We start from the raw sequence: 25,613 nt of genomic DNA on the forward strand, positions 1-25,613 counted from the left end.
CTGAAAGTGGCGCGTGCTAGAGGCAGCAGTGATGTCAACGGGGTTACTGGCGTTCAGAGAGGAGGACCTGCCGAATGTGCCGATAGTGATGATGATGTACCACTTCACGACTCCACGAGGGTCAGCACGCCAGAGCAAGGCCAGTGCAATGATCTATAAATGCCAATTTATGCCAAATCAAGCTCTGTACCACATTGTTGTGTGCCTCTCAACTTTTGTAACAATGCGGAGGGCTCCGTATAGCTCTGTATAGATCAGCATTGAGAAGACTGTGTGGCGGTAGGTGCGAGTGGGAGCTCCTGTATAAACACAAACTCACTTCTTTGACAACTTCCTTCACAACAGCTCTGCTCAACAGCTCTGCACTGCTCCTATAAGCGCAAGACATATGCATGCCCTGACTTCTGCAGAGGCCTTATCACCGTAAATGCTGCATGGTCAATGCAGATGTTGGATTGACTATGCAGCTCATTTGGCCTCCTTTCAAGCCTCGGGAGGCTCCGCAATTGCGTCACACCCTCCATATGAAGCTTCTGGATCGCATTTTCAGAATTGGCTTTAAATTTGATTTAACAGCTGGACAGCAGGGATGGCGGAACAATTTTTTGACAGGGGTGTAGGGCCTCCTATGTGATTTTTTTTAATGAGCATAATGTACAAATGTATTACCTTTTAATGTGGCACGAACACAACCAGACATTATGTTTTTATCTGATTGTCAAACACATCACTTTGAAAAGTAGGCTGTCTGCGCACGTTCGATCCACCCTATAATGATTCCAGCATCTAAAACAGTGCACTGTGCACACGCCATTTGATGAATGTAAAGAGACGTCTATTAAAACATGAAAAGTGTAATGACATTCAGCAATTTTCATTAGGCATACTTGTAGCCTGAATTGATTGATGTCCACTGCCTTCCGTGCACGTCACGTTCCCTGCCAGTCAACTCGGCCTAATACTTTCACCCATATTTTATATATTTTTCTGCATATAATTTCCGACATCTGGTAGGCTATGTGTTACCCAACTTGTCTATAATTAGATAAGCCTACATGTAGCTCAGATGAGGCTGGTGGGAGCAGCTATAGGAGGACAGGCTCATTGTAATGGCTGGAATGGAATAAATGGAACAGTATCAAACACATCATACATATGGAAACCACATGTTCGACTCTGTTGCATTTATTCCATTCCAGCCATTACAATGAGCCCATCCTCCTATAGCTCCCCCCACCAGCCTCCACTGATGTAGCTTATCTTCTGTCGCCCTAGAAGACACAAAAAATAGTGCTTACTAGAACCATGTAATAAATCGATAGAATGAATGCATGCATCAATAATAAGCCTAATTGTGACATTGTTAAAGTTTTCTGCTCCCCGAGCGAAGTTGGGTATGGACCGGGAGAAAATGCCTAAAATAGCCTAACTCTAAAACAGTGGAAAGATTTCCCCTGCAAAATTTCCAAATTATATCAGTTAGACCGGTTTCAAGGAAATGAAAAATTGTGAAAATGATCCAACATTAATATGATAACATTTCAGTACGTCTGCTTGTATGTCGCTGACAAAGACAACACTTGTTCATGCTCCCTAACTTTGATTTGCGTTCTCTCAAGATGCTGAAAGAAAGAAATCACATTTATCCACTCCTATACATGTGAGAGTTATAGGCCTACAGTCAGTGGCCATATTTCAATTACTACAGTAGGCTAACACTTCAGTGCATCCCTACTTCCTTTCGCCTTCTCTGCCAGACAGTAACTCATCATCATGAAGGACGATTGAATCATTGAAGGAAGATTCTAATCTGGGCAGCAACCAGCTGAGGCTGACGATTGAAGGGTGTTCTATGAGCACCTTGGACATTAGCCTATACTATAGCCTTGCTACCGGTAGCCTAATAGCCTATTCATGTTTGTAATGCCAGACGTTTTATGGGCTCCTGACCAATTGTGCTATTTTGTGCATTTTTTTGCACTCATCTGAACTTTTTTTGTACATAATGTTTCCGCCATCGTTTCCTATGACTGAAAAGAGCTTCTGGACAGCAGAACAACTATCGCTACCCTCAATTTGGATGAGGACTACTTCAATGAGTCGGAGGTGACAGACCTATTGATAGAGGCAGCACACCCAGAGGTAGCACTCCTAATGGCTGGTGACTTTAATAAAGACTTTAATACAAAACTTTAGATCACCTTTAGTCCACACATAGAGATGCATATAAAGTTATCCCTCGGTTTGGGAAATCTCCATTTGGCAAATCTGACCATATTCCTGCTTACAAGCAAAAACTCAAACAGGAAGTACCAGTGACGTGCTCAATATGGAAGTGGTCCGATGAAGCAGATACTAAGCTACAGGATTGTTTCGCTAACACAAACTGGAATATGTTTCCCGGGATTCTTGTTGATACAATTGTTACTTGATGGATGAACCTTTGAAGGAGTTGCAAAGGCCTTTGTTTATGGTCGAGTATATCCTGACAAAGATGGAGGGTTTTTGTTTCTTCTCCTAGGGTTGAGAGGTGGATGGAATAATTTCCCGCTTTCGGCACTATGGGGAGTGCAAGAGAGAGAAGAGAAAATGATCAGGTACTTCAGCTGCTACTAGGGTGTCATGGCAACTATAGAACTGTAATAACATTATAGATTAGCTGACAGACTTACTTATGCAATGCTCCTCCTCATGGGGAACCTTAATCTTGTCCTGTGCTTCCTTGGAGGGCTGGACTTAATTTTTGTTGCCCCGCTTGATGCAAAAGAAAGAAAATGTTAATTAATCACAAAGGACATTCTTAAAACCCCATAACTTTTACAACAGCAATTCAAAGGGTTGTTCATTGAAAATGAGACAAGTATGAAGTTTGTTACATGTTCATACTGTGTAGCAATATAAAAAATAGGCCTACCTTTATTACTACCTAATACAACTTACAACAATACTTCATAATGAAACTCAAACCAGGAACATTTCTGGTGTAGGCCTACCTTGAGGTTATTCTGAACTTGGTGATCTTTGGGAGGAATCTGAAACTCCCTTTGCCTCACAGCCTGAGAAGAACTGTAATCACTCCGGGCCTCCTCAAATCCAGTGGCTAAGACAGATGCCTCTCTGTTATGGATGTTGTCAGGCACTTTAACTGGTCAAATTTCAGCTGGGAGAGTCACTTTTCCATGATGTTCCGCCTCCATTGTGGCACTAGAGGCACCAGATACGTTGTCCATTACTAGGTGACAGATTGCCCTTGTGAACATTTTCTTAGTATCATCGTGAATCTGCCAGACACCAGAGAGCTACTACCATCTAGGACAGTCACTTGAGAAGTAGTGGAACTTGAGCTTCGGTGGTTTGATGCTCTGGATGTAACACCAAAGGAAGCAGCAGTCGCTTCACTGACTGCTCAGTGAACATTAGATGAGTTTGGAGGAGAAGGGCTTCCCCGCTTGGTTTTCTCTCCTTGTGCAGTTAAACAGTCGAATGCCACCGATTTGATAAGTCAGATGCTGTTCTGCCCCCGAATGAGGCTCTCAAGTTGATTCACAATGTCATGATACAATATATGAATCTTCTCCTTTGAGATAAGTTCTTCCAGCCTTGTTAGATCAGAGTCTGGAGAAGGAATCTGCTGCTGCACTTCAGGATTTTCAATGATAATGCTCACCACGTCATTCATGTTTTTTCTTTGGCCACTCAATACATGTGCTTCTAACGATTGTCCAGGAAAGTTATTGTCCAGCAACTCAGTTGATATTGGAGTTCCTGGGAGTATGGGGGTATTGTAAAATTTCTGCAACCTTGAGGCCTTTGACACTGTAGATAAACGAGATGAATGCCTTTGAGGCTCTTGCCAATCCCCCTCTTTATTGTCCTCATTGCGAACTAGCTCCACACTTACCAGCACCATTCCCACAATGTCATGGAGTCGTACTAGCTCCCCTGAGGTCCTCTTGGACCTGTCCTCTTGGATGGTGTCCAAGACCTGTCCTCTTGGATGGTATCCAAGACCTGTCCTCTTGGATGGTATCCAAGACCTGTCCTCTTGGATGGTATCCAAGACATGTCCTCTTGGATGGTGTCCAAGACCTGTCCTCTGGATGGTGTCCAAGACCGCATTCTAAGCCCTCTCCTGTACTCCCTGTTCAACCACGACTGCGTGGCCATGCACGCCTCCAACTCAATCATCAAGTTTGCGGATGACACTACAGTGGTAGGCTTGATTACCAACACGACGAGGAGGTGAGGGCCCTCGGAGTGTGGTGCCAGGAAAATAACCTCACACTCAATGTCAACAAAACAAAGGAGATGATCGTGGACTTCAGGAAACAGCAGAGGGAGTACCCCCCTATCCACATCGACGGGACAGTAATGGAGAGGGTAGTAAGTTTAAGTTCCTCGGCGTACACATCACGGACAAACTGAATTGGTCCACCCACACAGACAGCGTTGTGAAGAAGGCGCAGCAGCGCCTCTTCAACCTCAGGAGGCTGAAGAAATTTGGCTTGTCACCAAAAGCACTCACAAACTTCTACAGATGCACAATCTAGAGCATCCTGTCGGGCTGTATCACCGCCTGGTACGGCAACTGCTCCGCCCACAACCGTAAGGCTCTCCAGAGAGTAGTGAGGTCTGCACAACGCATCACCGGGGGCAAACTACCTGCCCTCCAGGACACCTACACCACCCGATGTCACAGGAAGGCCATAAAGATCATCAAGGACAACAACCACCCGAGCCACTGCCTGTTCACCCCGCTATCATCCAGAAAGCGAGGTCAGTACAGGTGCATCAAAGCAGGGGCCGAGAGACTGAAAACCAGCTTCTATCTCAAGGCCACCAGACTGTTAACCTCATAGTCCGCCCCATCCCGCATGCGGTATCGTTACTACAGCCTCAAGCTCATTACCATAACGCAACGTTAGCGATTTCTAAAAATCGCAAATGAAATGAAATAAATATGCCTGCTCTCAAGCTTATCCTTTTCTTAACAATCCTGTCGTCTCAGATTTTCAAAATATGCTTTAGAACCAGAGAAAATCAATAATTTGTGTAAGAGTGGTGATAGCTAGCTTAGCATTTAGCGTTAGCATTTAGCACGCAACATATTCACAAAAACCAGCCAAGGAATCAAATAAAATAATTTACCTTTGAAGAACTTCAGATGTTTCAATGAGGAGACTCTCAGTTACATAGCAGATGTCCAGTTTTTCCTGAAAGATTCTTGTGTAGGACACATCGTTCCCTTTTGTTACTATGCATTTGGCTACCGAAACTAACCGAAAATTCAGTCACCTACACGTCGAACTTTTTTCCGAATTAACTCCATAATATCGACTGAAACATGGAAAACGTTGTTTGAATCAATCCTGAAGGTGGTTTGGCATATATCTCTCCATTGAAAGCACCGTCCTTGAAGCCTGCTTTGTTGTCTGATTCGAATGGAAAAATACTGGGAGCTGACTTTTGCGCACCAAATGCCACGCAGACACCAAGCGGGACACTTGGCAATTGTAGTCTCTTATGGTCAATCTTCCAATGATATGCCTACAAATACGTCACAATGCTGCAGAGACCTTGGGGAAACAAGATAAAGTGTCCGTTTATTCCTGTCGCATTCACAGCCATATAAGGCGATCATGGAAAACGTAGCCTCAAAAATCCTGTTCATTTCCTGGTCGGTCATACATCTTGGTTTTGCCCGAAGCATTTGTTCTAAGGGACTCACAGTGAAAATCTTTGCAGTTCTGGAAACGTAAGAGTCTCTTCTTTCCAAAACTATCAATTCCAAGCATATTCGAGCATCTTTTCGTGACAAAATATTGCGCTTAAAACGGGCACGTCTTTTTATCCAAAAATGAAATACTGCCCCTAGAGTACTAACAGGTTAAACAGCCACCACTAGCATTGAGTGGCTGCTGCCAACATACTGACTCAACTCCAGCTCACTTTAATAATGGAAATTGATGGAAATTGAGGTAAAAAAATGTATCACTAGCCACTTTAAACAATGCCACTTAATATAATGTTTACATACCCTACATTACTCAAATCAAATCAAATTTATTTATATAGCCCTTCGTACATCAGCTGATATCTCAAAGTGCTGTACAGAAACCCAGCCTAAAACCCCAAACAGCAAGCAATGCAGGTGTAGAAGCAAAAAAAAATGACGTTTTCGTCTTTTGAGCTTCTAGTCATGAAATCTATGCAGCCTACTCAATCACTTTTTATAGCTACTGTTTACAGGCCTCCTGGGCCATATACAGCGTTTCTCACTGAGTTCCCTGAATTCCTATCGGACCTTGTAGTCATTGCAGATAATATTCTAATCTTTGGTGACTTTAATATTCACATGGAAAAGTCCACAGACCCACTCCAAAAGGCTTTCGGAGCCATCATCGACTCAGTGGGTTTTGTCCAACATGTCTCTGGACCCACTCACTGTCACAGTCATACGCTGGACCTAGTTTTGTCCCATGGAATAAATGTTGTGGATCTTAATGTTTTTCCTCATAATCCTGGACTATCGGACCACCATTTTATTACGTTTGCAATTGCAACAAATAATCTGCTCAGACCCCAACCAAGGAACATCAAAAGTCGTGCTATAAATTCACAGACAACACAAAGATTCCTTGATGCCCTTCCAGACTCCCTCTGCCTACCCAAGGACGCCAGAGGACAAAAATCCGTTAACCACCTAACTGAGGATCTCAATTTAACCTTGCGCAATACCCTAGATGCAGTTGTACCCCTAAAAACTAAAAAAATGTCTCATAAGAAACTAGCTCCCTGGTACACAGAAAATACCCGAGCTCTGAAGCAAGCTTCCAGAAAATTGGAACGGAAATGGCGCCACACCAAACTGGAAGTCTTCCGACTAGCTTGGAAGGACGGTACCGTGCAGTACCGAAGAGCCCTTACTGCTGCTCGATCATCCTATTTTTCTAACTTAATTGAGGAAAATAAGAACAATCCGAAATTCCTTTTTGATACTGTCGCAAAGCTAACTAAAAAGCAGCATTCCCCAAGAGAGGATGACTGTCACTTTAGCAGTGATAAATTCATGAACTTCTTTGAGGAAAAGATTATGATTATTAGAAAGCAAATTACGGACTCCTCTTTAAACCTGCGTATTCCTCCAAACCTCAGTTGTCCTGAGTCTGCACAACTCTGCCAGGACCTAGGATCAAGAGAGACGCTCAAGTGTTTTAGTACTATATCTCTTGACACAATGATGAAAATAATCATGGCCTCTAAACCTTCAAGCTGCATACTGGACCCTATTCCAACTAAACTACTGAAAGAGCTGCTTCCTGTGCTTGGCCCTCCTATGTTGAACATAATAAACGGCTCTCTATCCACCGGATGTGTACCAAACTCACTAAAAGTGGCAGTAATAAAGCCTCTCTTGAAAAAGTCAAACCTTGACCCAGAAAATATAAAAAACTATCGGCCTATATCGAATCTTCCATTCCTCTCAAAAATTTTAGAGAAGGCTGTTGCGCAGCAACTCACTGCCTTCCTGAAGACAAACAATGTATACGAAATGCTTCAGTCTGGTTTTAGACCCCATCATAGCACTGAGACGGCACTTGTGAAGGTGGTAAATGACATTTTAATGGCATCGGACCGAGGCTCTGCATCTGTCCTCGTGCTCCTAGACCTTAGTGCTGCTTTTGATACCATCGATCACCACATTCTTTTGGAGAGATTGGAAACTCAAATTGGTCTACACGGACATGTTCTGGCCTGGTTTAGATCTTATCTGTCGGAAAGATATCAGTTTGTCTCTGTGAATGGTTTGTCCTCTGACAAATCAACTGTAAATTTCGGTGTTCCTCAAGGTTCCGTTTTAGGACCACTATTGTTTTCACTATATATTTTACCTCTTGGGGATGTTATTCGAAAACATAATGTTAACTTTCACTGCTATGCGGATGACACACAGCTGTACATTTCAATGAAACATGGTGATGCCCCAAAATTGCCCTCGCTAGAAGCATGTGTTTCAGACATAAGGAAGTCGATGGCTGCAAACTTTCTACTATTAAACTCGGACAAAACAGAGATGCTTGTTCTAGGTCCCAAGAAACAAAGAGATCTTCTGTTGAATCTGACAATTAATCTTAAGTGTTGTACAGTCGTCTCAAATTACTCATCTCATATATATATATGTATATACTGTACTCTATATCATCTACTGCATCTTGCCATCTTTTTGTAATACATGTATCACTAGCCACTTTAAACTATTCCACTTTTATGTTTACATACCCTAGATTACTCATCTCATATGTATATATGGTACTCGATACCATCTACTGCATCTTGCCTATGCCGTTCTGTACCATCACTCATTCATATATCTTTATGTACATATTCTTTATCCCTTTACACTTGTGTGTATAAGGTAGGAGTTGTGGAATTGTTAGGTTAGATTACTTGTTGGTTATTACTGCATTGTCGGAACTAGAAGCACAAGCATTTCGCTACACTCGCATTAACATCGGCTCTTTCCTGGCATTCGCCTGAGTCAACCATGACAGCCATGATCTCTCCTGACAATGGTGTAAGGCAAGCCTCAATGTCCCTGTCCTCCTTAGATGGAGTGGTCTTTGCTTGAGGCACAACCTGTCCAGTGACCAAATCATTGTAGCTTGGCAGAGATAACAGATCTCATCTTTTCAGTGGCTTGCATGGCTCACCTGACTCACAACATCTCTGACAACAGATCTGGCCAATCCAGGTAAGCCAGAAGAGCTAGATTGATCACCCAGGGGCTGAAGAATTGTATCCTCGTTGATCCCAAACAGGGCATTAAGAGAATCTGTCAGGGGAGCCTCTCCTCCATGTACCCTCTGCAAGGAAGTCAGACAAACACCAAAATGTATTGATCTTGTGTAATGTTTACATATTGATCTCTATGAATTGTTACTTTGAATTAACCGATATTTATGATCTAATCATGTAACATTTACTTCTCTAATGTGTTTATATGTCGTGTCTTATTTTATCATACATTGCATTCAGAAAGTATTCAGAGCCCTTGACTTTTTCAAAATGTTCTGTTACAGCCTTATTCTAAAATGGATTAAATACAAAAAAAACTCCTCATTAATCTATTCACAATACCCTATAATGACAAAGTGAAAAACAGGTTTTTAGAATTTTTGCCAAATGTATAAAAAAATAATAAAAAAATGAAATACCTTATTTACGTAAGTATTCAGACTATTTACTATGAGACTCGAAATTCAGCTCAGGTGCATCCTTTTTCCATTGATCATCCTTGAGATGTTTCTACAGCTTTATTGGAGTCCACCTGTGGTAAATTCAATTGATTGGACATGATTTGGAAAGGCACACGCCTGTACATGAATCTGCAATAAATTATAACCTGGGTACTGAGAACAGCATGTGAGCGGAGTTGAGCGCTCAGGTGCTCCATGTCCTTATACAGCATATGAACACTCTAAATAGGTCAGGCGCCAGACAGGGAGCGTAAGAAGGAACGAAAATGAATTATTTAGGCTATATTATTTCAATTATTTGAAGGCTATAGCCTAAGCCTACAAAGAAATACATTGTCGACACAATAGGCTGTTTGGGAAATAAAGCCCTCAGCATTTACAACATTTAGTTATATTAAATCATTATAGTCTATAAATTGCGCATATAGGTAGTGACCTACTTAGAATGAAATACATATTAAACGAAAAATGACTTAATAATGCCTTTGAGTTCATTTTTAGAATTCATGTTTAGAATCACGAGTTTGGCCAGTCTGTGGCTTCAGGCTCATGCGATGGTGCCACTTGCCAGCCTGGGCAGACAGGCAGAGTTTTTTCTTCTTCTATAGATAGGCCTAAAGGTTTTTAGGAAAATAACCCAATCAAAACGGAATGCCCATCGAACGTGGGAATATGCAGGCCTATTGGGCCAAAATCAATGACCGTATTGCAGGGTTCCCCAACTGGCGGCCCGCGGGCTCGGGTATATTATTTGGCCCAATAAAATAAAAAAAGAACTCCCAAAAACAAAGAAGGAAGTTACCCTACCTAAACAATACAAAAGTTACATTTTCAATCAATTCATAAGGAGAGAGTATGCAGGAGACAGTCAACTAATAGGGTAGGCAGCGGCCCATTTTGTGGAGCGGAAACGTACAAATGCAACCACAGCGCAATCAATAGGAGGTGAACAGCGAGCTCCTGGTGCTGAAAATATAGCTAATGTGTTATGCAAGTGTTGCACAGCAACAGACGGAGAAACCTACACCAGTCGAGTAACTAATTTCAACAATCTTTTTTTATTTGTTTAGACTTTATAAACAACAAGAGGGCTTATTTCTTCCGAGCCTAGGCCTATATAAAATAATGTAACTGGCGGGGGTCGGCTATGAGGCTTAACAGCATCTTTCACAAAAAAAATATATGTCCTATTAGAAATTGGATTTTTTTTTTATTAGGCCCACTTACAATTGCAACTGGCCAAAAATGTAGCATCTTACATAAAACAATAATTTAAAGAAAAAAAGTCAATGTCTGTGTCTGAATATCTGTGTCGTGAGAGCCTGCTTGCCCTGCTCCTTTAACAAACAGAAAATACTGTCAGTTTGAGACCTAAATATCCCTGGATAAGCACTCAGTAATGTTAGTATTTACCAAATACAGTCATATAGGCCACTAAGTTACTTACTCAACGGAAAAAGTTGAATTTCCCCTCGGACACGATCTTGTGGATGTCGCATGAGATCAGTAGCGATTTTAGCATGTAAATCTTGCTTGGGAAAAAAAAACAATTTTAGATGCATGCCAGCAAAACCACTACACAACACAACACCAAACAATACATTAATTGCACTATAACGGTGACAAACAGTGCACAGAAACCGTTAGGACCTACATAAAGCTGTCCCAACAGTAGAGCTTTCTTTTGAGCACCATGGAGTGAATCCTTACCACCGCCACACCTGCCTATCAACAGAGCCTTGTCTAGCAGCAAAACCGTTCATTCAGCCTCATTTACTGCATGTTTTTAAAAAACATAGCTGATATGACTGACTTGCTTAAAGAAATGTGGTTCTACTGACAATTGAGATGTACAAACTATGGCATAAGGGAAGGATGAGCGGACAAGAGGCAATCCGTAATTTTGATTGAGACATTAATGAGCGATCCACCGTGAGATGGATGTGATTTTGATGCGTAGGCACTCTTCGATTGACCTATGTGAAAGCCGGATTCCTGTCGTGAGTTTATATTACGTTCATATAGAAAAATGAGGACTCGCATGTGTAAGTCGATCCAAACATTGTTACCACATAAAATGCACGCTTCTTTATGTGCTGTACTCCTCTGAGCATGTCACCCAGAACGCACACAAGGACTCCGCACTCCTGAGCTCTTCCCTGATTTGGCTCGGTGTCTGGAATTCAATCAGCTCAGTTTGAATTTCGGCCTCATCCAGCGAGGGTATCATTTTCTTAGCAAGGGGGGATCATGTAATAACTGTAATAACTTTTAATAATGACACTAATAATAATCATCTTTACATATCTTGCATTACTCATATCATATGTATATACTGTATTCTATACTATCTACTGTATCTTAGTCTAGGCCGCTCTGACATTCCTCCTCCATATATGTATATATTCTTCATTCCATTCCTTTACTTAGATTTATGTGTATTGGGTATTTGTTGTGAAATCGTTAACTATTACTTGTTTGATATTGCTGCACTGTAGAAACTAGAATCACAACCATTTCGCTACACCCGCAATAACATCTGGTAAACACATGAATGTAATCAATAAAAAATAAAAACATATGATTTGATTTGAATTCTCCACGGATCACGTACAAACGCAATGATATCCTTGGGCATGCTGTAGTCTTCAAATCTGGTGGAGAAGTTGTCCCTCAGCTGCTTGATGAAATCTTCCATCACCTCTGTGACAATGCTGTGGCCTGGTCCCTCTGCCTGTCGTTTCTTCAGTGTGCTGAAATGCAGTAGTCTTCCAGATTACATGTCCAAATCGAAAACCTCAAGCTTCCTAATAATAAAGGCCTCAAGTTTTTCCACCATATCCACGACTGTTTTCCCTCCTTGTAACTGCATATGTAACCCGTTTAAGTGACATAACATGTCAACCGTGTGTGTGTAGCTTGCAGTTAACTCTTCAATGTGTCTGCGTCCAGCCCCTGTCTGAGGCGGGGCCGGACATGCTAATAATGACGCCTTTGCAAACAGCGACATTTTCATTGCATATAAGACACACTGGCTTGGCATTGGGAAAAGATGGTCAGATAACGCATGTACATTATTCCCTGAAACTTCGATTTTCATTTATCTACCTTTCTTTGATACTTTTTGAGTGACTTTTTGTCTGGCTATCAAGCTAATTGTTTTGAACGAATTTTGACGTAGAAAAGTAACGTAAACTCATCCCATTCCGTACAAATGTGCGTAACCGCGACATTCAAACGAAGCTACAAAGAAAACTAATGGGACTGTAGCGACTGTGTTGACTTCAAACTCGGGGGTGTGAACTAGGTTCTATTCAAGCGTTGATCGACATGGTAATGGCTCTATAGTATTGGAGAAAAGTTGAAAAAACGGACCCTCCGGTACATCGAGGCGTGTCAAGTCGTAACATACAGCACGCATAAAGCTACTATTTATGTCTTACAATTTCTCTCCCACCAGGTGTAGCACTTCTCCCATCCTTTAAAAACAAGAAATGGACAGTGACGGGGGTAAGGGGGGATACCTAGTCATTTTTTGCATCATCATTGCATGCGATCATCATTCTCAAAGCCTCTGTTTACTTCTAAGATCACTTTAGCACCGTAATAAAAACCGATTCAAATTCAACACAAACCTTCAAATAGGTATGTAATGACACATTATATAAACTCTTTATAGTGTTTTATTTACATTTTAGAGGCGATAAGGTGATAAGTTGGACAGATCGAGTGAAAAAAAAAGCAATTTTCCCACACAACATCTCTCCTTCTCACTATCACACATTAGTTTCGCTTCCCCACCCGCCATTTTTAAAAAGACAGAGGGGGCTCATTGCCTGCTTGAATTATCCAGAAACGGGCAGCGTTTAGTTCATGTAATATATTCTGTTGGAAAGGGGAGAAATTGTTCTTTACAATGGTATTGACATTACAGTTGATCTGGAAGTATTACGTTTTTGGGGAGCTAAAATAAGGGCAATTGTATGGACCAAGGCGATGTACGAGTTTACGTGAGTTTACGTTAGTGTAGACTTAGTAGGCTACGTAGACCTGTTTTCCTCACCAACGCACAAAGAAATAGACAAAAATAATAATTGTAATAGAGACATGGTGATTTTACATGGTAATCAGATCTAAATTATTATGTTATTGTCTCTGAATTTATTATGCACTAATCAGATGTGTTACAAATGTTGTTCAATTTGTAGTGTAGACAAATTCATTGTGATAATATTATATACTAATTATGTTCTGGCCCACCAATTATTATCTCAGAAAAAAAATGTCCCGAGGCCAAACCTATAGTTGACGAACCCTGTCCTATTGTATAGATAATAGAAAGAAAAGTAAGGAAATGTTTAAGAGATCTAATTTTTAGTTTCTAAATACTTTGCTACAATGACACCCTTAGTTATCTACCTACCTCGTTCCTTTCTTTTAGCATGTGCACGTAGTAAGTACTACGTAAGCGTATTTTCAGATTCAAAAATGATTATTTAGTTGTGGACACTAAATCACCTGCACTCCCTCTCTTGGTGTTGGTCCTCATCTTCGTAAGTCACCTTGATTTAGCACCTTTGTGTTCTATCAGTTTCTGTATGAAATTATTTTGTTAACTCCATGACAGTAGCTAAAGAAAGGGGCAATAGTAACACACATGTAGACTACAAATGCATGCTGGAACCGGCATGCCCTGAGCTCGTGAAGGGAGCGAAATGGAGAGGGCTAGAAGGCTGAGGCTCCAGCCTTTGAAATCTTTCTCCATACACCAGTCAAATTGGGCACGCTCCGCTCCTTGCTCTGCTCCAAGTTCCGTCCTGCTCACATACTCTGACTGGTGAGCATAGGATAGGCTATTCCATGGCAAGCTTACTAAAATATCAATGCACAGTTCAGTCAACCAAATAAATATAGTTGTAATCAGGGGTGGTAATTGGGGAAATAATCATTCCTGGAACCCTCCTGTGTAAAAATCCATGAATTCAATGTAAAAATGTACATTTTCTAAATTTAACTAGGCCTATCATGATCTTGAAACCTTATGGAAATAAGGGTCACAGAGCAAAATACAATGTTCAACTCTGATTTGCATTAGGTCAAAAGAATGGCACTGAAGGGGATGGCTGCCGTTTTACGGCTTCTAACCAACTGTGCTATTTTGTGTGTTTTTTCGCATTGTTTGTATTTTCGCATTGTTTGTATTTTCTGCATAATGTTGCTGCTACCGTCTCTTCCAGAGCTTCTGGATATCAGAACAGTGATTACTCATCTTGAACTGGACAAAGATTTTTTCTTTAATGAGTCACTGGGCCCAAATCACCGTCATTTGCGTGAAGAAAAGACGGAGGTACAGGGGGCGGAGATTGGGGTGTTTTATGATAATTCGTCGGTGAGTGGGTAACCCGCCTCTATCATCCGTTTTATTGTCCAACGTGCAACGTTTTCCGTGCATCGGCAGGACAGAACAGCTACGTCCGGCTACGCCATTGGACATAAACATTACACAACAAGTTGGAAATCGCAAATTCAACGAGTGGTTTGGTAGGAATCAGTGACAGTGGCTGTGTGGTCCCAAATATGGGATTAAGGGGCTCTTTTCCAAGTTTTAAATCATAAACTTCAACATTGGCCATGCTGTCAATGAAGCATGATTTGTGCCTCGCTCAAAACAACTTGGAGGACCGCCGCACCACCTTCCTCTTCAAGTGAGACGAGCACAACAATGTGAGCCCAAAAATGTATTGTATGCTGCTTCATAAATTATGTAATATGCCAGGCAGATATGTATACTGTAGCTAAGAAAGTAATACTGCCTCCCGGGTGGCGCAGTGGTTAAGGGCGCTGTACTGCAGCGCCAGCTGTGCCACCAGAGACCCTGGTTTCGCGCCCAGGCTCTGTTGCGACAGGGAGGTCTGTGGGACGACACACAATTGGCCTAGCGTCGTTAGGGAGGGCTTGGCCGGTAGGGATATCCTTGTCTCAGCGACTCCTGTGGCGGGCCGGGTGTAGTGCACGCTAACCAAGGTTGCCAGGTGCACGGTGTTTGCGTGCTGTGTTAAGAAGCAGTGCGGCTTGGTTGGGTTGTGTATCGGAGGACGCATGACTTTCAACCTTCGTCTCTCCCGAGCCCGTACGGGAGTTGTAGCGATGAGACAAGAGACAAGATAGTAGCTACTAAAAAACAATTGGATACCATGAAATTGGGGAGAAAAAGGGGTCAAATTAAAAATAAAAATAAAGTAATATGTTGTTTAGTACGATGTTAGCCCTATTAATTTCCCCCTCTTACTGTTCTGATTGTTCTACTGCTTTAGAGAAATGTAATCATTGTGTATTGTAAGAGCTTTCATTATCTGCTTATATGCCCCCTTTATTTATCCTACGGTTCTAACTTGGTGTACAGGGAGAGCACTATAAGAACGGCCCATGTCCTTAATTCTGTCGCTGTACATTTCAAAAGTGTAATATAACAAATAGTTATATTGTCCGTTTTAAGCAAGTCAGCCATATCAGCTATGTATTTTTAAAGTTATTAAATGAGTTTGAATAAACTGTTCACTGCCAGACAAGGCTCTGCTAATAGCCAGGTGTAGCAGTAGTAAGATGTTGGGACTGCTGTTGGGACAGCTTTATGTAGGCCCTAACAGTTTGTGGGCGCTGTTTGCCACCATTATAGTGCAATTAATGTATTGTTTAGTTTTGTGTTGTGTAGTGGCTTTGCTGGCATTCATTCCACTTTTTTTTTTTTTCCCCCACCAAGATTTACATGCTAAAATCGCCATTGCCATTTGTACATATCCCAAACAGAAGCCATGGATTACAGGCAACATCCGTACCGAGCTAAAGGCTAGAGCTGCCGCTTTCAAGGAGCGGGACACTAATCTGGACACTTATAAGAAATTAAACAGGCAAAGCATCAATACAGGACTAAGTTCAGTTTCAATTCTACTACACCGTCGCTGACGCTCGTCGGATGTGGCAGGGCTTGAAAACTATTACGGACTACAAAGGGAAACCCAGCCGCGAGGTGCCCAGTGAGACACGAGCCTACCAGACGAGCTAAATTACTTTTATGCTTGCTTTGAGGCAAGCAACACTGAAGCATGCATGAGAGCACCAGCTGTTCCGGACGACTGTGTGATCATGCTCTCCGTAGCCGATGTGAACAAGACCTTTAAATAGGTCAACATGCACAAGGTCACGGGGCCATTTGGATTACCTGGACGTGTACTCATTGCATGCGTGGACCAACTGGCAAGTGTCTTCACTGACATTTTCAACCTCTCCCTGACTGAGGTTGTAATACAAACATGTTTCAAGCAGACCACCAAAGTCCCTGCTTAAGTGAAGATAACCTGACTAAATGACCACCGCCCCGTAGCACTCGTGTCGGTAGCCATAAAGTGCTTTGAAAGGCTGGTCATGGCTCACATCAACACCATCATCCCGGGATCCCCAACCCCACTCCAATTGTCATACCACCCCAACAGATCCACAGAAGACACAATCTCAACCGTGCTCCACACTGCCCTTTCCCACCTGGACAAAAGGAACACCTATGTGAGAATGCTGTTCATTGACTACAGCCTAGCGTTCAACACCATAGTGCCCATAAAGCTCATCACTAAGCTAACGACCCTGGGACTAAACACGTCCCTCTGCAACTAGATCCTGGATTTCCTGATGGGCCGCCCCAACATGGTAAGGATAGGCACCAACACGTCACGCTAATCCTCAACACTGGGGCCCCTCAGGGGTATGTGCTTAGTCCCCTCCTCTACTTCCTGTTCACCCACGACTGTGTAGCCAAGCACGACTCCAACAACATCATTAAGTTTGCTGACGATACAACAGTGCCTGATCACCGACAACAATGAGACAGCCTATAGGGAGGAGGTCAGAGACAGGACAACAACCTTTCCCTCAATGTGAGCAAGACAAAGGAGCTGATTGTAGCCTACAGGAAAAGATGGGCCGAACACAGGTCGAGAGTTTCAAGTTCCTTGGCGTCCACATCACCAGCAAATTATCATGGTCCTATCATGGTCCAAACACACCAAGACAGTCGTGAAGAGGGCACGACAACGCCTTTTCCCCCTCAGGAGAGAAAAGATTTGGCATGGATCCGCAGATCCTCAAAAAGTTCTACAGCTGCACAATCGAGAGCATCCTGACCTGTTGCATCACCACCTGGTATGGCAACTGTGCGGTATCCAAGCATAAGGCGCTACAGAGGGTAATGCGTACAGCCCAGTACATCACTGGGACCAAGCTTCCTGCCATCCAGGACCTTTATACTAGGCTGTGTCTAGTTGTCAAAGACTCCGGTCACCCAAGTCATAGACTCTTCTCTCTGCTTCCACACGGCAAGCGGTACTGGAGCGCCATGTCTAGGTCCAAAAGGCTCCTTCCCAACTTCGTCCCCTTAGCCATAAGACTGCTGAACAATTAATGAAATGTTCACCCTGACTATTTACATTGACCCCCCCATTTACACTTTATCTTCCTACATGTACAAATGACCTCGACTAACCTGTACATTGACCTCTGCAATCCGCCCTGGCATGCTGTCAATTAACTTCTGTGCCACATCCTGACTGATGGCAGCCCATTCTTGCATAATCAATGCTCAGAGTTTGCCAGAATTTGTGGGTTTTTGTTTGTCCACCCGCCTCTTGAGGATTGACCACAAGTTCTCAATGGGATTATGGTCTGGGGAGTTTCCTGGCCATGGACCCAAAATATTGATGTTTTATTCCCCGAGCCACTTAGTTATTACTTTTGCCTTATGGCAAGGTGCTCCATCATGCTGGAAAATGCATTTTTCATCACCAAACTGTTCCTGGATGTTTGGGAGAAGTTGCTCTCGGGGATGTGTTGGTAACATTCAAAATTGTGAGTGAGCCCACTCCCTTGGCTGAGAAGCAACCCCACACATGAATAGTCTCAGGATGCTTTACTGTTGGCATGACACAGGACTGATGGTAGCGCTCACCTTGTCTTCTCTAGACAAGCTTTTTTCCGGATGCCCCAAACAATCGGAAAGGGGATTCATCAGAGAAAATGACTGTACCTTTTGCAGAATATCAGTATATCCCCGATGTTTTTCCTGGAGAGAAGTGGCATCTTTGCTGCCCTTCTTGACACCAGGCCATCCTGCAAAAGTCTTCGCCTCACTGTGCGTGCAGATGCACTCACACCTGCCTGCTGCCATTCCTGAGCAAGCTCTGTGCTGGTGGTGCCCCGATCCTGAATCAACTTTAGGAGATGGTCCTGGCACTTGCTGGACTTTCCTGGGCGCCCTGAAGCCTTTTCCACAACAATTGACCCCCTCTCCTTGAAGTTCTTGATGATCCGATAAATGGTTGATTTAGGTGCAATCTTACTTGCAGCAATATCCTTGCCTGTGAAGCCCTTTTTGTGCAAAGCAATGATGACGGCACGTGTTTCCTTGCAGGTAACCATGGTTGACAGAGGAAGAACAATGAATCCATGCACCACCCTCCTTTTGAAGCTCCAGTCTGTTATTCGAACTCAAATAGCATGACAGAGTGATCTCCAGCCTTGTCCTCGTCAACACTCACACCTGTGTTAACGAGAGAATCACTGACATGATGTCAGCTGGTCCTTTTGTGGCAGGACTGAAATGCAGTGGAAATGTTTTGGGGGGATTCAGTTAATTTGCATGGCAAAGAGGGACTTTGCAATTAATTGCAATTCATCTGATCACTTTTCATAACATTCTGGGGTATATGCAAATTGCCATCATACAAACTGAGGCAGCAGAGTTTATGAAAATGAATATTCTCAAAACTTTTGGCCACGACTGTACACTGTTGTATTTGGCGTATGTGACAAACACATTTTGATTTGATTTCTTATGGAAATATGGGTCACAGCGCAAAATACAATATTCAACTATGTTTTGCATTAGGCCCAACAAATAAATAAAAATACATTAAAACAATGTATTGTTTTAAAACATTGACACATTCTATCAACAGTCATGTCCGATGTATTGCACCATGTGGTTTAGTTTGTGCTCATTTGCAACATAGGCCTGCAATCATTTCTTGATCCAAAGGTTGGATTCCAACCATTATAAACAGGAAATCATTTATTCATTAACAAACGTTTACTCTATAGCAGTAACAGTGCACAACATTGACAGCCAATTAAGGAATAACATAGACAAGGGAATATAATTTGATAGGCTGGCTATTAGTTTAAAAATATAACATTTTTAGGATCATTTCAAGATCCAACCAGGCATTATTATAAACTGTAAATCATTTACAGTGGGGTCTGAAATGATTGACACCCTTGATAAAGATGAGCAAAAATGACTGTATAAAATAAATAATTCAAATACTCAGCTATAATGTATGCAAAAAAATGTGGGTACAAGTTCTCAGTGAAAGTAATTGTGTTTAAAAAGGTAGGGGTCAAAATGATTGACACCCCTGTATTCAATACATTCTAATACCTCACCTTGTGAGGATAACGGCACTGAGCCTTTTCATAAGATGGTGTATGAGTTGGAGAACACATTCCCATGAGTTGGAGAACACATCATCTATAACGAATCCTTTGTACATCATTGATGTCCTTCCTTTGTGCTTATGGAGTCCTACCCCTATGGGTTTCAAGTCCGGAGACTGAGGTCTGCTTCCGCCCCCTGCACTCAAACGCCAGGCTTCCCTGCATCACGTGCTCCTATCATCCATTACGCACACCTGTTTTCCCTCGTCATGCGCTTCAGCGATATTGGACTCACTCATCGCCTGTTTATTACCTCCCCTATATTTGTCAGTTCCATTGGTCTGTTCCCCGGCTGCTGCATTTATTGTTTTTTTGTCTGTGTTTACTCGAATGCTGACGCTGTTCCTGTCTCGTTCCATGTCCGTTCCTTATTAAATGTTTGACTCCCCGTACCTGCTTTGTCTCTCCAGCGTCAGCCCATGTGACAGATGGCCATTGCAAAATTGTGATTTTGTGACCAATTAACCATTTCTTTCTGGATTTATAGTACCAGTCAAAGGTTTGGACACACCTACTCATTCAAGGGTTTATAATTTTTTACTATTTTGTACATTGTAGAATAATAGTGAAGACATCAACTATGAAATATCACATGTGTTATATAAGCAATCATGTAGTAATTAAAAAAGTGTTAAACAAATCAAAATATACTTTAGATTCGTCAAAGTAGCCACCATTTGCCTTGATGACAGCTTTACACACTCTTTACATTTGTTCTATGGTGTGAAAATGTAGCTCTTTGGCCACGTACGCCATCTCAGTCTCCTGACTTGAAACCCATTGAAAACATGTGGTTAGAATTGAAGAGGGCAGTCCATAAGCGCAGATGAAGGATATCAAAGATCTTGAAGGATTCTGTATGGAGTAATGGTTAAGATCCCTCCCAAAGTGTTCTCTAAACATGAGAAAAAGGCTCAGTGCCATTATCCTCGCAAGGTAAGGTAATGAAAACAGGGGTGTCAATAATTTTGACCCCTTGCCTTTTTGAGAGAAAAAGTGTCAACAAAATCTCTTTCTCTGAGCAGTATTAGTAGGCCTATAATATAATTTTCAATGTTTTTGTTGCATACAATATTGTTGAGTATTTGAATTATTTATTGTATACAAATATCTGTACTCATCTTTATCAAGGACGTCAATAAATTTGGATTCCACTGCATATTTTAATACCTTGAGCCTCTCAGCTGCGGGAGGGCCTTATCCTACAATTATGCTCCATTATCTTAGGAGTCATCATGTCAGGTAGTCCTGGGGCATGGTCCTAGAGCTCAGGTCCTCCGAGAGAGAGAAAGAAAGAGAGAATTAGAGAGAGCACATGTGGGGTGGCCAGTCCTCTTCTGGCTGTGCCGGGTGGAGATTATAACAGAACATGGCCAAGATGTTCAAATGTTCATAAATGACCAGCATGGTCGAAATAATAATAAGGCAGAACAGCTGAAACTGGAGCAGCAGCACGGCCAGGTGGACTGGGGACAGCAAGGAGTCATCATGTCAGGTAGTCCTGGGGCATGGTCCTAGGGCTCAGGTCCTCCGAGAGAGAGAGAAATAAAGAGAGAATTAGAGAAAGTACACTTAAATTCACACAGGACACCGGATAGGACAGGAGAAGTACTCCAGATATAACAAACTGACCCTAGCCCCCCCGACACAAACTACTGCAGCATAAATACTGGAGGCTGAGACAGGAGGGGTCAGGAGACACTGTGGCCCCATCCGAGGACACCCCCGGACAGGGCCAAACAGGAAGTATATAACCCCACCCACTTTGCCAAAGCACAACCCCCACACCACTAGAGGGATATCTTCAACCACCAACTTACCATCCTGAGACAAGGCTGAGTATAGCCCACAAAGATCTCCGCCACAACCCAACCCAAAGACTCAAGGCTGTAATTGCTGCCAACGGTGCTTCCACAATGTACTGAGTAAAGGGTCTGAATACTTACGTAAATGTTATATTTCAGTGTTTTATTTTTAATAGATTTGCAAACATTTATACAAACCTGTTTTTGCTTTGTCGTCATAGGGTATTGTGTGTACATTGATAAGGGAAAAAAACAATTGAATCCATTTTAGAATAAGGCTGTAACGTAACAAAATGTGGAAAAAGTGAAGGGTATATAAATACCTTCCGAATGCACTGTAGGTAGGCACTATACATGTATAATGTTCTGATGACTGGGCAGTGCAGTTCTATTTGTCTCTGACATTCATCAACTGTACGGAGATTAATCACCCATCACCCACTTCTGAGAATAAAATTATAACATTTGGAATAGAGATGGAATAGAGATGTTGAACTTCAAGTTAATTGACTGTGTGCCTAATAATGCATTTTTAGGTAAGATATTGCACGTTTCTGAGACTTTACAAGGCATAAATTGAACATAAAAGACATTCAGAGCCATTATAAAAGTACTTGCCTATCAAATGAAACTTTATTTGTCACATACGCCGAATACAACAAGTGTAGACTTTACCGTGAAATGCTTAGTTACAAGCCCTTAACCAACAGTGCAGTTCAAGAAGAAGAAAATATTTACCAAGTAGATAAAAAGTTAAAAGTAACACAATAACAATAATGAGGCTATATACAGGGGCACCGGTACCGAGTCAGTGTGCAGGGGTGCAGGCTAGTTGAGGTAATCTGTATATGTAGGTGGGGGCGAAGTGACTATGCATAGCGAGTAGCAGCAGTGTACAAAAAGGGTGCGGGGGGGGGTGTCAATGTAAATTGTCCGGTGGCAATTTTATGAATTGTTCAGCAGTCTCATGGCTTGGGGGTAGAAGCTGTTGAGGAGCCTTTTGGTCCTAGACTTGGCGCTTTGGTACCGCTTGCCGTGCGGTAGCAGAGAAAACAGTCTATAACTTGGGTGACTGGAGTCTCTGACAATTTTATGGGCTTTCCTCTTACACCGCCTATTATATAGGTCCTGGGTGGCAGGAAGCTTGGCCCCAGTGATGTACTGGGCCGTTCGCAGTACACTCTGTAGTTCCTTACAGTCAGATGCCAAGCAGTTGCCATACCAGGCGGTGATGCTGTAGAACCTTTTGAGGATCTGGGGACCCATGCCAAATTTGCAGCACCCTTGAAACATTGTTGCATTTAAAGTGGAACTGACAGCATGTTAGCAACATGACATCTCATTCAAATTTGTTCATTTACATCCCCAGGAAGAATATGACACTTTTTCAATCATTTTCTGACAAGTGACCACTTAGATATGGTAATTTTCATAAATTCTTAGAATGTTTGAGAATTAAGTATACTAAGGCATTTGTGAAAATTCTATAGCAATATAGAGTAGGAAGCGGCCATGGGTTTGGACAATTAATAGACATTGAGATAAAAAAACAATAAAAACAGTCCCACAAACTGGTGCACTATAGCCAATCAGAGCTACAGTAGATCTTTATACAAACAAGCCATTTGCCACACGGGCCTGCCATCATTCACTTTGAACTGGACTATGTGTTTACAGGCAGTAGGCCCTGTCACCATTCACTTTGAACTGGACTATGTGTTTACAGGCAGTAGGCCCTGTCACCATTCACTTTGAACTGGACTATGTGTTTACAGGCAGTAGGCCCTGTCACCATTCACTTTGAACTGGACTATGTGTTTACAGGCAGTAGGCCCTGTCACCATTCACTTTGAACTGGACTATGTGTTTACAGGCAGTAGGCCCTGTCACCATTCACTTTGAACTGGACTATGTGTTTACAGGCAGTAGGCCCTGTCACCATTCACTTTGAACTGGACTGAGTGTTTACAGGCAGTAGGCCCTGTCACCATTCACTTTGAACTGGACTATGTGTTTACAGGCAGTAGGCCCTGTCACCATTCACTTTGAACTGGACTGAGTGTTTACAGGCAGTAGGCCCTGTCACCATTCACTTTGAACTGGACTATGTGTTTACAGGCAGTAGGCCCTGTCACCATTCACTTTGAACTGGACTGAGTGTTTACAGGCAGTATCCTTCCTGTTTGGCCCTGTCCGGGGGTGTCCTCAGATGGGGCCACAGTGTCTCCTGACCCCTCCTGTCTCAGCCTCCAGTATTTATGCTGCAGTAGTTTATGTGTCGGGGGGCTAGGGTCAGTTTGTTATATCTGGAGTACTTCTCCTGTCCTATTCGGTGTCCTGTGTGAATCTAAGTGTGCGTTCTCTAATTCTCTCCTTCTCTCTTTCTTTCTCTCTCTCGGAGGACCTGAGCCCTAGGACCATGCCCCAGAACTACCTGACATGATGACACCTTGCTGTCCCCAGTCCACCTGGCCATGCTGCTGCTCCAGTTTCAACTGTTCTGCCATGTTCTGTTATAATCTCCACCCGGCACAGCCAGAAGAGGACTGGCCACCCCACATAGCCTGGTTCCTCTCTAGGTTTCTTCCTAGGTTTTGGCCTTTCTAGGGAGTTTTTCCTAGCCACCGTGCTTCTACACCTGCATTGCTTGCTGTTTGGGGTTTTAGGCTGGGTTTCTGTACAGCACTTTGAGATATCAGCTGATGTACGAAGGGCTATATAAATACATTTGATTTGATTTGATTTGATTTAGGCCCTGTCACCATTCACTTTGAACTGGACTGTGTGTTTACAGGCAGTTGGTTCTGTCATCATTCACTTTGAACTGGACTGTGTGTTTACAGGCAGTAAGGCCTGCGATCATTCACTTTGAACTGGACTATGTGTTTACAGGCAGTAAGGCCTGCCATAATTCACTTTGAACTGGAATGTGTGTTTACAGGCAGTTGGTTCTGCCATCATTCACTTTGAACTGGACTGTGTGTTTACAGGCAGTTGGTTCTGCCATCATTCACTTTGAACTGGACTGTGTGTTTACCGGCAGTTGCAACAGCGCGACTTTAGATCATTAGAACGCATTCGCCAAAAGCCACAAAATCCACCTGAATGGATTTCTGCAAATATGTAAACACCACAGGAGGAGTCCTCTTACATTTGGATACTTTACAGTCCTATTGATCAACCACACCATGAAAAGGTAAGCTCTCTCTCCTTCAGTTATGCACATCAACAACAAGATCAACAACAAATGCTTGCCAGGGCAAGATGCCAGTGCAAGATGCCAGCAGCATATCACCCTGCATCCCACTGCTGGCTTGCCTCTGAAGCTAAGCCTGGTCCTGGTCAGTCCCTGGATGAGAGACCAGATTCTGCTGGAAGTGGTGTTGGAGGGCCAGTAGGAGGCACACTTTCCTCTGGTCTAAAGAAAATATCCCAATGCCCCAGGGTAGTGACTGGTCATTGCTCTGTGTAGGCTGCCATCTTCCGGATGGCACGTTAAACGGGTGTCCTGACTGTCTGTGGTCACTAAAGATCCCATGGCACTTATTGTAAGAGTAGAGGGGTTAACCCCGGTGTCCTGGCTAAATTCCCAATCTGTCCTTCATACAATCATGGCCACCTAATCATGCCCAGGTTACAATTGGCTCATTCATCCACCACTCCTCTCCCCTGTAACTATTCCCCAGGTTGTTGCTGTAAATGAGAATGTGTTCTCAGTCAACTTACCTGGTAAAGTAAAGGTAAAATGAAAAAGATGAGCTAAAATCTAATGAAGGAACATTAGATAAACTCTCTCAAACTTTTTCAGCTAGTTGGACGTCAAAAGTTCACTGATAAACGATGGGGAATTGTAGCCTCCTCGTCGTTCTGCAGCTTGCCTGCCAATGCATGCTTGTCCCAACTAAGCACGCAAGGTAACTGGCTAAAGTTGGCTAGCTTGCTAGCTAGCTACTTCCAGATACAAATGAGAGAGCACCTCACTCTGACAATTTTGGGCTCCCGAGTGGCG

At 42.7% G+C, this 25,613-nt stretch overlaps 1 long non-coding RNA gene across 2 annotated transcripts; it reads right to left on the reverse strand.

Annotated features, from left to right (window-relative positions):
• Positions 1 to 2,112: 2,112 nt before the first annotated feature.
• Positions 2,113 to 12,186, reverse strand: LOC115101793 (uncharacterized). 2 transcript variants are annotated; one of them, XR_003859360.2, is made up of 4 exons: positions 11,872 to 12,186; positions 10,705 to 10,785; positions 2,673 to 2,754; positions 2,113 to 2,559 (listed from the first exon to the last, which is right to left on the reverse strand). It is a non-coding gene; the product is annotated as an uncharacterized LOC115101793 (long non-coding RNA). The 2 variants fall into 2 exon arrangements; XR_003859359.2 differs by having other exon boundaries at positions 10,705 to 10,789.
• Between the last annotated feature and the right edge of the window lie 13,427 nt (positions 12,187 to 25,613).

Source organism: Oncorhynchus nerka, linkage group LG20, assembly GCF_034236695.1.
Source record: "Oncorhynchus nerka isolate Pitt River linkage group LG20, Oner_Uvic_2.0, whole genome shotgun sequence".
NCBI classification, from domain to species: Eukaryota; Metazoa; Chordata; class Actinopteri; order Salmoniformes; family Salmonidae; genus Oncorhynchus; species Oncorhynchus nerka.